Here is a 17493-nt window from a genome sequence, read left to right on the forward strand (position 1 = left end):
GGAACAAGACCAAAGAAGGAGGTGCACTGAATTGGAATAAGAAGTGAGTTGTGACTTGCAGCAAAGCCCTGACTCTGTGATAGGGAGCTGTGTGAATTTGAGGGAACTGCAACTGTGGCTGAGGAAAGCAGCTCAGGCAGAGTGACCTCATGGGAGTGGAGGAGAAAACAGGGAAGGGGCTGAGGTAGAATTTAGCAATTTCTTGTTATTGCATATCACAGCAAAACACTGCCATCCCTCAACCCTTCTATTGGTTTCTCTTGCACTGAGCAGCAAACACAGTCATTATCTCCTCCAGCCTCAGACCCAAGGTCTGACAGCTGTATGACACACCTAAGGGCTTTCTCAATGTTATGGCTCTCCCTTTCTAAAATTAACAACAAGGTTATTGTCAGGTTTTCTTGAACATTTTTGCTCTCACTGCCTCTTTTGTCTTTAGTTGATCATACAAAAATAAGAATTTGTCCCTCCCAAAAACAAGCTTAGCTTGTCTATACAGAAATCGTCTTTTTTAATTTGTTTTCATCTGAGATACAAAATATCCACTGCACATCTCCTGCATTTTGTCAGCATCTCACTAATTACTTAAACAAGACAGTTTTCTTCTTTTTTTCCTTCTTTTTTTTTTTTATATGAGACATATTGGGGAGAGGGAAATTCTGTCCTTGGTTACTCATTTCATTTATTCAAATTACAGCTTTCCAATCCAATACTGCAGAAGAAGTGCTCCAGGGTAAATTTGGAAGTCTGTTTCATTATGATCCCCTAAGTATAATGCAATTAGAATCATGCCATGAATGACTAACAGTTTAGAAGCAATTATTTTATGACGAGGTGAATTTCTACCTCACAACAAATATTTCTCACGTTTTTTTGTGCTAGTCTTTTCAGCTGGTGCTAAGAAGATTAGAGAGATTAAATAAGCATTTAGAATCATGAAAGGAAAGCCAGAGGAATCTTACTCTTGTTAGAGGAAGCTGAAGTGGGGAAGTGGAGGACTCAGGCCAGGTGAGAGTGTCCTACAGCACAAGCTGGAAGGTGATGGAGGCCTGAAGACTTCCCGTGTCCACTGGCTCAGGCTCTTCAGAAGTTGTTGATCCCGTTATCCATGGTCAGGCTCTCTGGGATGAATGGAAGGCGGGAGGCTCATGGCAGAAAGGTGGACACACGCAACACCCTCACGGTGCAGTCCAGCACAGAAGCTTGATGGACACAGAAAACAGAAGGGAATTCGCATTAACAACCAGCTTGCTGCTCTATTAGAGGTGCTGAAACACGTGGATATATCCTAACCCATGCCAGGACTGATCCTCAGGGAACTACAACTACCTATTCTCTGCTAGGAATACATAAGTCATACATATCATTACCCAGTTTGACTATGTTTTTACCTGCTCTGTTGTAGTACTTTGACAACATGGGTTGTCCAGAGCTGTCATTTTTGCCAGCACCTCCTGCTGCTTTCTCAGGCACATGAAAAGCTCTGTGGCGATGCCTGGGCTGCACACCTGGCCCACTATCATTAAAAAATCCATCCCTCACATCAAAACCGTGGATGGAATTATGCATATCATTCCCAAATCTTGTGGCTCGCACTAACTCCGTACAAACACCAATCTGTGGAATTCAGGGAGTGGTGCTCAGAGCCTGAGCCCCAAAATCAAGCCTTGAGGCTCTGCTGAGATTCCTGACTTCCAGGTAGGAATGAACAACAAGCTGAGTCAGCAATCAGCAAGCTGTTCTCAGAGCCTCTGCCTGAGTTATGGTTCCCAAAGCTCCTGGGTTTCCTTGTGAGAAATATGTAAATAAAAATAAATGAGTGCATTATTGCTAGTTGCTTCTTCACTAAAACACTATGCAAGAACAGCAATTATTTTCCAGTTGAAAATGGAGCTCTACACTTTTGTGATGGCACTGCCATTTTAAGGATTGCAAGCTCACCAGAGGCAGGTTCCTCCTTTCATTACTACCCTATTTCCCTTTCAAAACAAAAGTTACACTAGTTACTATTGTAACAGCCTGCATATAATCTGCTGAGAATAAATACCCATGTAATGAGCCTGAAATGATATGGTAATTTCTTAATTCAAAATAATTACATGGTTATTTGTGCCCTCTAAAATAAAGTATTACTTACTCAGCCCAAACAAATTGCTGTTTGCCCAGGTTTTGAACTCTGGTAAACAGTAGCAGAGCAGTCATCTGCATATAGAATCCTGAGACAATTTTATGTCAGATGTTTACTTACACAGAAACAGAAACAAATATTTGTCAAGGCAACAAGCAGATTTTCGTACAACCAGGGGAAAACCAGCAGAAAGCCCTTGGAAATAGGACTGAAAACACGGCCAAGACAGAGTGCTACAAGGGCACCAGCTGGCTCAAAGTCACCAAGGTGCCCTCTAAAACATCTCACAAGCTTGAAAATGTTAGATAAGAGGATGGGAATTGTTTGGTTTATTTTGGCTTGGTGTTTGTGTCTGAGTTGAGTGCCTACCTCCCTGTGCTGCCTGGAGATACAGATAGGGCAGCCACCACATGAATGCAGACTGGAAGGAAGGAAAGGAGGAGTGAGGGCAGACAGACCTTCAAGCCATTGATTCCAGCCAGCTTTCCTCAAGTCAAAAAAGCAGCTTCCACTGGCTTTGAAGAAGGCTGAGGAGGCCTAGGTTTCAGAGCACTGATAGAATATCTAAAAATCATCTCATTCTGAGCAATAGCAGAAGGCTTTCCACTGATGTGAATAATGTGAGCTTGGAGCCATGGATACTTGTGACCACTGACTTCTCAAAGATAATTCTCTGCTCTCTCAGACTGGAAAAAGGACTGTTAAGGAAGGGCTTGGAATTGGACTGATGCTGCTTTGTGGATAAAGGTAGAGCCCTTCAACACCCAGGGTGGAGATCAAGTACCTCACAGACACCCTTTGAGTGAACCACGAGTGGAATAAATTGAGTGCACTACTTTTCATCTGAGGTGATTAAATATTTGAGCCTCGAATGCAAATTAAATTCACACTTGATTTTATACTCCTGTATTACACAGGTACTCCTCCTCTATTTTGCTTGTCACTTGAACACATTGGATTGAGTTGTATACCTGCATTTATATTTTTGGAGACTTTGCTAAAAGAAGAGGACCTATATGCAAGATCTGCATGCAGTTTCCTACTTCCAGGGGAAAAAAAAATAGTGAAATCAGCTGAAATCTGGTCTATCCCAATTAAGTACGTCTTGGCTGAGAAATAAAACTCAATTTTTCCACTTAAAAAACAGGCATTTTGAAGAAGCCAGATTTTCAGAGGCTCACAGATCACAAAGAAATAATACAGGTTTTTTTACAGATGTTTTCAACCTACAACATGGTGATCCAAAAGGTATGATGAATCATGCAGAACCACTGCTTTGCTTCCAGAAGCATCTTGGGTCTGCTAACAAGTCACCTGCTGTTCTAAACCTGTAAGAAAGAAAATTATTGTATATTTTCTGCTAACATATATGCAAAAATAGCAAAACTTTGCATGACTTCAGTGGTAGAATTCCTTTTTATGCACAACTTAAATTTGTTATTTCAGCATCAAGTATCTCTTACTCTATTTGTATATTATAGTTGGACTATTCCAGTATTTTCACTTAGCATTCTTGCTGCTGAAAAATCATGATAGTACTCTTTGCTGCGTTTGCTGAAGGTGTTAAAAGTGTAATTTGGAACACCTGACCTTACAAGAAAAATCGCAGCTTGTTATAGTATCAATAGAGTCATTGTTAAGATCCCTCAACACAGTGTTTTGCATTGTTTGAAAACAAGCTGCATTTAAGAGTGCAGCATAACACTGTGTGCTACAGCATTTAATTATTATTTTTTTCCCAGAAACCATTTGGTTTTTTTTCTCTCCTTATTTGTATTTCTTATGGCTCAGGATGTAGATTACATGCCCTGAAAGGTTGTCTCCCTGGAAGCAGTTTTCTGGTTGTTTTATCCTATACACCCTTCCTACAGCCAAGTGCCTTCAGGCTGCTTTGTACTCTTTAATGCCAGGTCAATTTAATTCAACCTTGCTCTTTGCTAAGGTTGCCTTGCCATTCTGTGTACCAGTATTGTTTTAGGTGCTCTTCATGCTAAATAGTTGCAATAGTTTTCATGAGGACATTATGAAGCTCTCTATAGTTTTCTATAGAGATTCTCTAAGCACCACAGAAGAAAAAAACCCAACAACGACAGGGTTCAGCATTCCAAATTCTGATTCTAGTAGCAGTGCATGCAGGTGCTGTTGCCCATTTTGAGTGATGATGTCCAGATTACCTTAAACAGATCAGCTAAAATTTTGGCTTTTATTCTAATGTAGGTGTCATTATATCCACTCGAATAAATTTATTTATCCATCTCAATGATATTGCTTGTTTCAGCTTGTTTGGTTTTAATTCAGGCCTGAGCTGCTCTGTAATCATTTGTTCAAGTTTATGACATTACACACTGTTGACTAATACCTTCATTTTGCTGAGTTTCCATTTATTACTGTCACTATTACAGCAGGATTTAAATTTTTGTAACCTGCCTATCCTAGCATGAATCTCATTTCATTGACGTTTAACACCGATCCTGAGGGCTCCTCTTTGACTGTTTGTCACCTAAGGAGCAAATACTTTTGCTGCTGACTTTTAAAATCAATTATAATCTTGCAGGATTTGGCTGAGAGGATAACCCAAAGTGAAAGGCAGGGAGTCTTAAGAGAGAGAGTTTCCCAATGCATTATATAAGATTGATTTTCCACGGGCAGAAACAAAAGGTCAGCTAAAGGGGAAAAAAAAATAAACCAAAAGCCACACAAAAAACCCCCAATCTAGAGTCAAGTCTTTTCTATGATACCTGAAAAATATGCATAAATCTGTTTTTCAGTCACTGAGTTTTAGGATTTGGTATAAAAGAGAACAGCACCACAAAGTGCCAGAGGGATGCTGTTGAAAACCACGTGCACAAGTTCTCTTAAAGGGCATGTACTGCAGGTACCACCTGACAAATGCTAAACAGGCTGGGATGATCACATCTCTGCTACTAAAAGAAAAAAATATTGAATACCCATCATTAAATCCCTTTATTTAACCTAATGTGACAAAAATAGAAACTTAAAATTGAATTAAAACACAATTTACCATTTCAACAACAATATCCCTCTCTCTGCTTTCCAATATTCGTAGTTTCATTAATTGGGTCTGAGCTAAATCTCCAAGTTCAATAAAAAAAATTGAGGCAAACTGAAATACTGTGCTAGGTGATTTTCCATCAACAGATAAATAGATAAATGCCTTCTCTTTCAGAGTTGTTCCTTGTCTGTATAAATGACAAATACAGATTAATGGAATCCTCAGAAAAAGAACAATATGGTAACTTAATGGAATGAGCAAACGTTTTCTTGAAACTACCCTTTCACACAGAATTAAGAATAATTCTTCTTTGAATTCCCAGCAGGTACATACATTTGCCTCCCACTCTGAATTAGGCTGAAAAGGTAGTGAATTTGAAAACTGTTAGAGGAATTACTCACGTATGGATAAGCAGGAGGGCCACTAAAACCAGATTAAAACTAAATATATTTTAAAGGCGGATTTTAACAACATCCCAAATAATCCCATAAAACAGATATTAAAATGCACGATCTTGCCCAGCAATTCTCAGTGACTGCTGTTGTTTGATCAATAATAGGGAAGAAGCTGGGGGAAAGGCAGAGCCAGAAAGTAGGAAAACGTGATGGGGAAGCAACTCCGGGGAAGGTGGAAGAGCTGCAAATAGAAAACTTGCAGGAGAAGTTAAGGACCAGGCCAGATGGGCTGGCAGAAAACACTACCCAGAGAAGCCCAAGGTAATATAATTGCTTAACTGGTGAGCATGTCTGAGCCAGGAGCTGCAGGATTGCCCTTTACTTGCCTTTCCAAGCTGCACGTTGCTACAGGTAACTTCAGCCCTTCTGCTCTTCGGCTTCTCCTTCCCACACTGAGAATCTCCCCATTATCGAGAAAATAGTCGTTACAGGAGCAATCCAGCAGTTCCTGGGAGACACAGGGTGACCTTTTCAGATGCATATATTGACAGAGAATTCAATTTCTGAGCTATTAGCACATAATTTTACCTAAAAACTATGGCTGGAAATATTTTCTTAATGTCAAAATTTTCTTCAGAAAATCGAGTATTGGGTTTGTTTTAACCAAATTGAAGCAATTTATTATATTAAACAGTTCAACACGTTTTGCTTTAAAATCAATGATTGCCAACTGCATTTTTTTTTAGAATACTTTCTTCTGGGAATTCAGACATCTTTAGCATAAGTGAACAAGACCTTCAATTTGCTGCAGAGTTGTGTATGTCGTTATCTAGCTACACATATTCCAATTATTTCATCCTGGGAGGAGCAGTTCTCAGCCCCACAGAGAAAATTGGAGGTCAGGCAATAATGGCAGTAGAAAGGCTGAGCAGTTCACGACCAAAAGAAAAGGAACCAATTCAATTGCAGGAATGCAGTGTTTTAGTGCAATCAAAAATGACCCCCCAAAAAATGTCATTATTTCCAAATCAATGTTCTTTGAAGGCAGGTGTTACAACTTTGCCTTCTCTGGAAACAAAAGCAAACACTGAAATATCCAAAGGGAGGAAAATGTGCAATTTCTTCTCATCTGCTTGTGCCTGCTCCCCATTTTAAGACACAGCCTAAATAATGGAGACTAAAAGGTTAAAATGGTTAAAAAGTTATTATTTGAGCTCCACGGTAAAAGTTACTGTGACAGACATAAGTCTAGGGAACTCTGCCAGTGCAATGAATGTCTTATTTGGGGTACAGTGTTTGTGATTGAAATCGAAATACAAACAAACATATTTATAATGTAACTGTTCATGTACCTACAAGGCACTAAAAGCAAAATCAGAAAGATGTCCTGTCATCAGAGCTCAGCATTAATTTATTTTTCGATTCCAGTCAATTTGTTATCACAAATGCTCTCAATTAAAATGTTTTATTTGATACAGGGTGAATTTAAACAATCTTTTTTTATTCTGGTGATAGAGATGCACTTAGCAGCATATAAAATAGTGATTTAATGGGTACTTAATGGTCTGAAGCTCTAAACGAACAAATCATAAATTAAGGCTTTTGTAGCCTTTTATGCTTTCCCATTTGGATCCTAAAAAACCAATTTGCATTCATTATGTAGGTCTAATATACAGTACCTTGCCTTCCAATGACATTCAGCTGCATCCCAATATTTGCCCCCACAGTATGACTGACACTGTTACCTTAGGAAGAGCTTCTAGTTTAAGGTCTGGGACACAATCTTTCCTTGCCAAGGGTGGACAGAATGGTTTCAGACTCCTCCAGGTGACTCTGAAATTGCTGTAATATCCAGATTGCGAGCAACCACTGACAAAAAATCCATTTCTTTGTCTGCAGTTCACTTCATAATTTCAGACCAGTCAGTAGGGAGGGATTTTTGCAACCCTATGAAAACTGAGCAGAGAACCTTGATAAGTAAATAAGTTTGCGGTGAGACTATACGAAAGAAATTCCTTCTCAAAATTTAACCTTAAAGGAAAATGTAACTCCTTTGCTTTTTTCTTAAATATTTTACCTGTGTCCAAGAAGCCTGAAGTGCTTTTGTGTATGTCTTTCACATCTGATATGTGCTGTAGAGAACCCAGCAGTCTCAAACGGCAGCACCTTCCCAGCATGGAAAAACCTTAAAAAATGGGGTCTGAAGAAAGAGGAGTTTGTTTGTTTGTGGGTTTTTAACCTACAATTACACCTATCATAAGGTTCTTTTTTGCCTCAGAATACTCTGTGGCTGGAGGGAACCAGAGCTGCCTTGTTGAGGTGCCATTTATGCATTTACTTCTATGTATAAGCAAATATTGCTACTTGCTGAGACACTGTGATTAACGACACATCAGTAATGTAGCAACTGGGAAAAAGTTAAATTAAAAATAACATAACACACATACACTTTATGTGAGAATGTAAAGATTCATGTTGAGTTAAACACATAATTTTTAGATAAAAAATATTTACCAAAATATGTAATTCAGTGCACTCTACAAGCAGAAAGAATTTTAATGCTACTACCAAACCAAAAATAATTTTTCTAACAATTTTAGTCTTTTTCATGTTTTTTTCCCCTCTTCTCAACACTCTGTGCTATTACCTTTCTCCTTCCCACTAATATCTGCCAAGGAGGCACTTGCAGCTGGTCTCAGTGGTGCCCCAAAAACAGGGCCTGGCCATTTGTTGATCCATAATGTGGCGTGTTTGCATTTCCCCCTCTGTCCTGCATCGTTAGCACTCACTGTATTTTTACAGGCACTGTCATCTCTAGGTCATTTCAGTCACTTCTGCCTCCTGTGCAGCTTCCTCCCATGAAGGGCCCAGGTTTGCAATAATTCTCTCCTAACCAATTGCTTTTGGAAGTACCATATTGCATTTCTTTTTGTGCTCGCCCTCAGGTCCATTTTCAGCTTTTTCCATCTTGCAAAGCCTAACAGGGTTATATAATGACAATATTAGTATCTCAAATGGTACCTGAGAGCTTACATCCTCATATTGTAAAGCTTTATTATATTTTTTAAAAATAAAAAAGAAAAAACCCCCTTTTAATATCACGTAAATTTAGATGTGAATCCTCTGGCACAAAAAAATTCGTCCAGCTGCCCCTGGGACTGTCAGTACAGTAAACAGATGGCATCAACAAAACAAAATCAACCACATAATTCCCCACTTTTCAGGGGAAAAAAAAAAGGCAGCAGCAGCATCTCATGCATTCTGCAAACCTACTAATACTAAAATTTGATTAAAAAACCAAAACCAACCAAAAACCACCCCAACAAACCTTATCATTATACCTTCGGAAATCGATCTGCTTACACTCTTCATATTTTTGTCATCTTTTAGGGACTTTGATATTTCAAATGAACTGGTCTATGGTAGCCTGCAAAGAAAGATATTTGTACAAAAATCAAGTGCCCTCAACTTCCTTCATACAAATTCACTATAAATGGTCCTTTAAATGTTCTGACTAGTGTTCACGAACTTTTGCTGAATTCATATATCACAAATACTGGTACAAACTTAATTATAGATGTGACAGGCTGAACTACTATAGGGGTGTTAATGCACACCAATCCTGGAAATTAGTTTTCTGTAGAGGTTAAAGCTTAAAACACTTTTTACAAAGAGAAAGGCTAACTGCATATTTTGTGGTTTGCACCTCCATCACCAGACAGGTTTCCAGATCACATCTGTATGGTGTTCTTCACATAATACAGAGGATTAACTCTAAAAGACCCCAAACTTTCTTTGGGTTATCTCAAGATCCAGGTTATATGGAGACTTGTTTTAAAGCACTGGAATGTGTCAAAGTGGGGGTTTTTTTGACATGTGGGGTTTATGCTCCTGAAATATTGCAATTACCACAGCAAACAATCCCTGGTGACTGAGAAAAGCCAAAGCCCAGTTAACATGCAAACAGTCCCATTTATTGATTTACCAGAAAGTGACTTGAACTCTCTCACTGACTCCTTTTGCACACTAAATATTACTATGTTTTGCATGGTTTAAAAGCACCATTTTTGTCTCTCAAGTTGTTCATGAGCTAATAGAAAATATCACTTAAGCCTTACCTTAACTTTAGACCAGGTTCTTTCTGAAACAGTTGTGCATCCTGCACTCAGGGGAATCCAACTTCCCTGGCTTGATCTTGTTCCAGCACAGTCAGACCATGCCTGGGAACTCCTCCCTGGTTCTACAAGACAAAATCCTGGCTCCAGAAGTATTTTGGCAAGAAATTCTAGAAATCAAGAAAGCTTTGCAGGAAAAAAAAAGCTTTTTCATTTAAATCTTCAATATCACTATTTAATTGCAAGTTCTTTACCAAACACTCTTTCATGCAAGTCCATTTGCATTTTTCTGCTAAATATTGTTTCAAAACAGGAATAAGAATGTTCTAAGAAGGCTTCAGACACAAGAATGCTAGAAAGCCAATGAATACTTTCAAAACTGTCCAGGATTAATATAAACATAAATAAGAAACAACAAAATGCTCCAGTGTAAAGTTCTGACCAAGAACTGTATCAACCACATCATGGATTTGTGAGCAGGCATTGAGCAGCAAAGAATACAAAAAGCATTTCAGCTCTTATTTAGCTACATGAAAAGAAAAACAGCTTATTCATGTTTGAATCCTTAATCTTGTCAATATTTGCTGTTTCTGAGACATAGAAACATACAGAAATAACGAGATGTTATTTTGATACTTATGGTGACATCAACTCTCCACTAATCAATGGAAAAAATTAATCATCAGTGATGAAAATATTCATTCCTCGGTGTATTGAAGAAATATCACTGGGAACAGATTACAGCATCATGCTGCATACATTATACTATTATAGATTTCCACAACACCAGGTAAATGTATGAACAAGATAATTTTTACAGGCTGTATTTAACATTTACTTTGTCATTTATATTGTGTGATTTGGAGATTTCATTAAACGCAAACTGTGGGTACAAACATATATGAGTTAAATACACATGTACCTAAATATCAGTGGTTTAGAGTTTTACATTGTCAATTTTTAGATTTCTATGTTATCAGTGTTTACAGTACAAGAGAGAACCATCCTAGTAGCTCTACATCAGAAGCTTTAAACTAGTTAAAAACTGGTTTTGGTTGTGTTTTATACTAACATTAACATTATTTTTTTTCCAAAGGGTAACATTTGGGCAAACAATTGGTATTGTATTTCATAAAAGGTATAAGAAAGCCACCAGTTTCCCAGTTTTTACATGTCATCATATAAATTAACAGCCAATTAAAACAAAAAACTACTGATACAACAGTTCAAAAGCAGAAATCATAGAACTATCTAAAATATTCTGGAGCGTTTACAAATGATAACTGCCTAAAAATGATCAGTACAAATATTATTCACACACACAAGAAAACACAATAAATAAAATTACTCTTCAGAGTTCTGCATGTGTTTCAGTCTTTGGGAGACTGTTACTAAAATTTTGTTATATAACTTTTTTTGAAAAACAGAATCTGACATGAATACTGGAAAATTTTTAGAAATTATCTAAGAATTTGGCTGATACAATTTTTAACACAGATTTTAATATCAATATTAATGACACAGCTTCTGTAAAGGAAGTCCTGAGTTATCTTCAAATGAGTAAATAGAAACAGAAGCATCTTTAAAAAAATATAATATTGTTCATCACAATCCATTATTCAATTAGGGGGTGTGAGGTTGCTTTACATTCACTACCCACTAAATAAGTTTTATTTCAGTGCTTACCACTTTTAGTGTTGTAAAAGAAAACATAAATATACCCTTTGTTTCAAAAGTTACTGATTACCATGTAAAGATGGAAAACCCCCAAATATTTAAAAAGTTATATCATCCTCCTCCTGTCCCTTTGTAAGGAGTAACTGAATTTAGAGATAGTGTCAAAGTAAGTTCCCGATTTAAACAGACAACTAAGGAAAATGCAATTAGACATTTGAATATAAAATTCCCGTCCAGTCTTGATGTTGCTGTATTGTCAAAAAGAAAATTGTTCTTCTACAGAACTCTAAAATCTGCACTCAGAGCAAGGGAGAGAATATGCTGAGCAACCAGCAACAGATGCACTGAGCTGGATTTGATTTATTTGGGGAGCTACACAATCAGATAAAGTGTTTGGGATCAGAATAAGCACCTTCTTCAAGGAGCCTGCACAGTGTGCACTGTGATTTTGTACCTCCAAGTGTTATGAAATGGCATCTGACAAGCATTAGGCTCCATTTTTCATAAATATTATTGATAGTTCTTTCCTCAGTGATTACTTCCCGCAAACCTCGAGTGAATGGAAATGAACAGACTTGCAGACAAGCCATGACTAAAATTTTTCGTGAGGTTTACATAAAGCAGGTGCTTAGCAGTGAAAAGACACATTTAATAGAAGCTCCAGGAATATTTCTTTATTCACAAGTCCTTGTACTTGTCCAGACCCTGCTGAAGCTTTGGCAATCCAAACCACTGGACTCTTAATTTAGACACCAGTTCAGTACTTGGTTGTTCAGTAGCTCAGTGACCTGCATGTTTTCTTAGAGGGGAAAAAAAAAAAGCACCAAATATTGTGGTTTTCTTTTTTATACTTCATCTTAGGCTAAAAATAATTTTGCCATTCTTATCTTTCTAGACAGTCACAAAACTCCATGTAAAACACCATTTCCAAAAAAATCTTTGCTTAGTAGTAACTGATATGTCAGTTTTGCGAGTGCTCGAGATTTATCACTCAGGACATGACAGAAAAAATCAAGTTGTAAACAGTGGCAAAGAATATTTCCCAAGCACGTCCATATCTCTCTTGAGAAATCATAAGTATCTGCCTTTTTTTTTGAGAGAGAGAGAGTTATGAGTTTGAACCAAATACTTAGGTCAAAAGCTTAAACATTAGTTAAAAAAAATGGGCTTTTTTTGGATTCAACATCAATTTTTGCAAGAATTTTGTAAGGCAAATAGATGGGTTTACGTCACTGGATTTCTTTCAGTATTGATTCTAATCCACCTCCACAGAGTCATACGTTACTCCTGGCAAAACATATTTAACACAAGCACAGTTTTTAGACTTGAGGAATACATATTTTTAAACTGATCTTCCACGATCAATTTAAAGGCAACCTAAAAATACGTTAGAGTTTTTCACAGATTGATTTCTACCCTTTTTGCAAATGAGCTGTTTGGTAGCTTTTTCTGTCTGGGCTCAAAATACCTGCCAGACGTGGTGCGATGGTGCACAACTGCATTCCCAGGATACAGCTGTTCACTCGGAGGCCTCAATCCCAAACCATTAACATCAGTGAAAGGTTTTTATTGATTGCACTGGATGGCAGAACAAGCTGTACCCAGGACGTGTTGCAAACTGCATTTGATGTGCTCTGGCTTTTTCCCTTCAGGTACTTGTGTGATCATAGCAAAAGACAGTTTAGCTTAATTCCTTGCTGATTTAGAAGTGGGGTTTGGGTTTTTTTTTCCCAAAGAATTGCCTAAATTGAGTTTCTTCTGATATCCAATCAGTTCTAAGAATCCAAATTTTCTCAATTTTGTTTCTTTTTCAGTTCATCAGATCTCTCTCAGGGGTTCACACCGTGATGTTTGGTGGAAGCATGAGAGAACCTGAAGATCCTGTACTGCTGAGGGATGACAGTAAGATAAATTATGGAATGCATTTATGACCTGTGTTGCTCCAAGTTACTAGGAAATGTTAAAGGATTCAAGTTAAGCATTATACATATATATACATACATAAGCAGACCTTTCAGTCAGTCTCATCACCCAGTATGGAGATGCCAGCATATTTCCTTGCCTCTTCCAAAGCCAAAATGCACGAGTTGCACAAGCCACAAGTTGCTCAACAGAAAACGATTTTTAGCTTTCCCAGTGAATAAGTTAATTGCCCTCGCACTTTAAAAATTAATGGGATGTGTGTGGGGTTATTTTGGATGCTGCTGCTGCCCACATAAATGTGATTTATCCGTGGTAGATACAGGTAACTGTGTATTTTACATTGTGGTGCCAGGGCTTTGCAGTAACAAGCAATTACACGTTCCTGCCTGCTTTGCACCTGTGTTAATACCACTTCCAAAGCTATTAAATATGCATCTGTGTCCAAAATGAGTCCTGCCTGCTTGGATATGATAGATGAGAGCCAGAGCCTTTATTTCTTTCCTCTTTGGGATACTGATATCCTAAGTAGCTATTCCTCTCATCATAAGGACTGGTTTTCTCACGTTGAACTCAGTAAGGCTTTAATGGCCTGAAAATACTCTCACTAAAGTTGTCAAAATGAATTCTTAAACATTCAGATTCTCAAAAACAGAAAAGGTGGGAGTCATGCACAGAAAGGCAACACACTTTTTGGGTTAGTCTACAGGGGACTTTCTTGCAATTTTCCATACATTCATTCAAAACAAAAAGAAATTTTATTGTTATGGTGTAATGTTGTTTTCCTTTCTCTTCTGGGAGCTTCGGGAAGGGATAAACATGCTTGCTTCGTAAACTTTACTTTGGATTTTCCAGCCCACCCTTCTCTTGTCTGTATTTCCCTTTACTGGGCTGAAATTTCAGGATATGATGCTTGAAAGAGCTCCTCCTGCACTGCCAAACACTCTTTACAGGGCCATAACCAGTCATTTTGGGCCCAAAGTTCTTAATTTAAGAGGGACGGCAATAAATAAATTTTCTTTTTGCATATGCTTTAAAATTTAAGTATATACTTTTCTGTTTTTTAAAAAAATTGTATTTAATTTTATTTTTCTTTTAACCATAGCTGCAAGTTTTAGGAACACACAAATAAAGTGAGAATTTTGAATAACAGAATGTTTTGGCAAATATGTTCATTCCATCTTCTGTGTTTTGCCTACTATAAACATAATTTCTGTTTCTTCCATGGTTAATAACTGCAGGCACATGTGACTGCATACACACAGAGTTGGGATTTTGTGGTTTCAAGTTCTCTACAAAACAGATAGAGGCATTTGCCAAAGGTTAAATATTCCTTATCAGGTTCAACCTCTGTTATTGATCTGGAGATTTATGACTAAAATTGAGTAAACTATGTGACCTTGAACTAGAGCTCCTTGGATTTAAAATGCAACTTAATTCAGCCCTATTTTATATATTATTTACAAAAGCATATATTTTGACTTCTAAATCCATGACTTCCCCTGCCTTTCGAGGGAAAGGGTAAAAAGGTCACATCGTGATTAAAGCTGAAAACTTTCAGCACTTTCTGTTATCCAGTTTGAGATGGGATTCAGACATTTCAGTCTGATTTTTTTAAATGGTTTCCCAATTCCACAGAGGTGCCTGCAGACACTTAAGATATTCAAAGGCTCTTATACAATGCAGTAGGAGTCTGACAATTCTGCTGTTGACGTGCTTATTCCCATAAAGTGTGAGCCACTCTGAGAAATCTCAAGGGCCCACGCCTGCATTTTTAAGCAAATTCGTTGTTTTGACTAAAGACAGTTAAAATTTTAGAACAACAGCAGCAACGACAACATCCTATGGTGCCACTTCAAGTCACTTTTTACCTACCAAACTGCGTGTATGACATGGCCACGTGTGAGGGGAGAAAGACCAGAAAGTATAATTTTGCTTATACAAGGCTGGTTCAACCCAAAGTCTGAGCCACGAACATTTCGGTGCTGCCAAAGGGCCTCACCTGTTACCTCCCAGGGACAGACCTGGAGTCATGGCTCCTTCCAACCTTCTGGCAGTGACTGCTTCCAGTGGCGCTGGGATCGGCTGCTCAGGTGAAAAGCTCTCAAGACACTGCCTGGTCCCTCAAATCACCCAATCCTCCAGCCCAGGGCGTCTCTGAAACAAGAAGATACGCCATTAAAATTCGTGTGTGTTTGTGGAAAGTGTCTGGCTGAACAATTAAAAATGTATGATGCTGCATTCCCCAGAAGAGTTGAAAATAAAGTGTAGTAATGATGAAATATTCATATTTAAAGTGGAGAAGTACAACCTCAGAACATAATATATCACGCTACAGTTTAGTCACTAACAGTTACTATTCCTCACTTTTGGACTGAATGTGCTGACATACAGCAGGGAAAACTGGTAAGGACTCTTATTTTTACTTCCACATACCCAAAATAAAATTAATTTCAGTCAAACTTTGTCTATGGCAAAGGTTGTTTTTTTAATGATTACTGTTCACCTTGAGTGCAAAATTTACTTCTCATTTAAAGCAAGCTCAAAGAAACTTTTAAAACAAAGTAAGCAAGAAGGGGGGGCCTGGATGCTCTAGAAAGATCTTCACGTGCTGTTGCACTTAACGTAGAATTCACAGGATTTCAAGAGATACCTCCTCACCTGTACCCATTGTCTCCTAACTCAGGAGTTTATATATGGTTTATATATAGCAAAAGCCCCAGAAGGAGTGACAGGGCACAGAGCTCTGGTGAGAGGCACCGGAGCTGGAGGCGTTTCTCCGGCTTTGCTGCGCACAGGCCGGTGCCTCTGCTCATGCAGATAGAGGAAATTAATCCAGCGGATCCTCACAAGAGTATTAAGGTTTGGTTTTCACATAAGAGAGGATTATTGCCAAGTCAAATAATTTTATGTGTCAGACTTATCTCAGTAGTATGACTCCTTGCAAGTTGCCACCTCCCAGCACCAGGGAATGAGAAGATAAGACAAAGGCAAGTGCTGTGGCCACCCAAACATGATTTATTAAAAATAGTGAAGATGAGTGGGATAGTAACTGAAGGAAGAAAAGTCTTGAATGTCTTATATAACAAGAAAAAAACCCAACTCTTCATGACTTGATAGTTCAGCCATCAGATTTGACAATAATTCCACAGAAATTTCACAGCAACTTGAGATAAGAGCAACTAGAGCATCTCAGTAATAACTTGTGAATCAGACATGCCAAACACTCTTTTGCTGAGCTGGTAGTTTCAATTGTTCTGCTCTGGGCTTCCAGGGACTTCGTATATTAGAGAAGTTGTAAAGTTTGAGTACTTAGAAAGTCTACACCCACCAAGATATAAAGGGGCCAGAGTGATATGGTTAACAGAGGACAGCAACAGGATCAGATAAAAGACACCAGGAGTAAGATTTACAGTGAGGCAGATACAGCCTGAGTCAGCATAACAGTGATAATAAAATCATCATCACAGAGGAAGTGTCTGAATTCAAAAAGTACACAGGTTAGAAATGTCAGCAACATGCACCCTGAAACCAGAAAGAAAATCAGGAAGGGGAATATGGAGATCACTTAGAACACTTTGAATGCAGCCTTTTGGAAGGTAATAGCTGTTGTTAGAACTGTCAGCTATAAACCAGTCAGAAGACAGATGTACTTGAAATGTCTTGTCCAATAAAGATCCCAAATGTCACTCAAAATGATCAGACTATTTATTACAGAATTTGTAATGGAAACATGAAAGAAGGCACGGAACGATAGAACAGAGACAGATGGACTGTTTGCTACGTGTCATTTAATATCAATCAGTGACAAGAATTTATTAACATAGTTGCTGCTTTAATGCACTGAACAAGTCTAAAAACATTCAACACACTAGATGGTAGGTGATAATTAAAATGCATGTCACGAGGCTTCAAAAAGTGTTATAATCTCCTGAAAATATCCAGTATGACTTATTTATTTAAAAAAATATATATACACCTCAATTGGATTTGGAAGAATTAAGGTTGTTTTTCTACCAGTGGCCACTGAAAGATGAATTAAACACTTACCTCATATTGATAATACTGTTTTCTGCTTTTTCTTCACCAAAACTTAACTTTTAAGCATGATCCTTGCAAGAGATCTAATGGAAGCAGGACAGAGGGACTGAACAGACAGAGGAGAGCTCCTAGTGAGGGAACACGAAGCTGCTGGAGACAGCCCAAATGCCATGTTTTTACCCACACACTAAATACCACATTTTT

General features: G+C 38.0%; 1 long non-coding RNA gene across 1 annotated transcript; it reads right to left on the reverse strand.

Moving 5' to 3' along the window:
• Nucleotides 1–5965: 5965 nt before the first annotated feature.
• Nucleotides 5966–7689, reverse strand: LOC115307905. The gene is made up of 3 exons (XR_003916264.1): nt 7614–7689; nt 7282–7378; nt 5966–6044 (listed from the first exon to the last, which is right to left on the reverse strand). It is a non-coding gene; the product is annotated as an uncharacterized LOC115307905 (long non-coding RNA).
• Between the last annotated feature and the right edge of the window lie 9804 nt (nt 7690–17493).

This window comes from Manacus vitellinus, unplaced genomic scaffold (assembly GCF_001715985.3).
Source record: "Manacus vitellinus isolate BGI_N305 unplaced genomic scaffold, ASM171598v3 scaffold_69_pilon, whole genome shotgun sequence".
NCBI lineage: Eukaryota > Metazoa > Chordata > Aves > Passeriformes > Pipridae > Manacus > Manacus vitellinus.